Source organism: Piliocolobus tephrosceles, unplaced genomic scaffold (assembly GCF_002776525.5).
Source record: "Piliocolobus tephrosceles isolate RC106 unplaced genomic scaffold, ASM277652v3 unscaffolded_31666, whole genome shotgun sequence".
Lineage (NCBI taxonomy): Eukaryota > Metazoa > Chordata > Mammalia > Primates > Cercopithecidae > Piliocolobus > Piliocolobus tephrosceles.
The window spans coordinates 2,005-2,669 of record NW_022315050.1 but is presented as its reverse complement, the minus strand read 5'-3'; the positions used below and the strand labels follow the sequence as shown (position 1 = coordinate 2,669).

Sequence of the window (665 nt, the reverse complement as noted above, 5' to 3'; positions counted from 1 at the left end):
GGCTTTTGTTTGTTTTATGCAGATGCCGTTAGTTTCAGTTTGTCTACAAAGCCTAACAACAAATCCCATTTCAGGTTCAGATGATTCACCAGATAAGCAGTGAGCTCTTCAGTGTCTTTGATTTTGAGGAAATGTTTCAGTAAAATCCACATCTGTGACATGCAGATAACCCAGTTGTACACTGACTTGCCTGATCCTTTTCACTCTGAATGATTTTTATTTTTTCAGTTTGCACACATGCCAGTTCAGCCTTTGGGTGTACAGTTCCTCCACGGTTCTAAACCAATGGGCAGAGTCTCCCGGCCACTGCTCCAGACCATCCTGAAACTACTCCTTCATCTTCCAAGTCCCCAGGGTGGCCCCTATGCACCCAGCCTCTCCCTGATCCGTGAGCCCCTGGCCACCCTGACTGCTTCTCAGTCCCTATGGTTTAGCCTTTTCCAGAATGGTCTAGGAATGGGAATCCTACTGTGGTAGCTTATTGGATCTGGCTTCGCTTCTTTCCCTCAGCAAAATGCATTTAGGATCTACCCACGTTCGTGTGGGCATCACTGGCTCATTCCCTTTTCTCACTGGGTCTTCCGTTGGAAGGGAGGACCAGCCTGGCTCTCCCCATTCCCGATGTGAATGTCATCCCCGAAGGCTCCTTGTATGAGTGATGATGA

The 665-nt window shown here is 48.1% G+C and overlaps 1 pseudogene; it reads right to left on the bottom strand.

Moving 5' to 3' along the window:
- LOC113222529 overlaps positions 1-665 on the bottom strand; it is a 3,713-nt pseudogene that overhangs the window by 1,464 nt on the left and 1,584 nt on the right.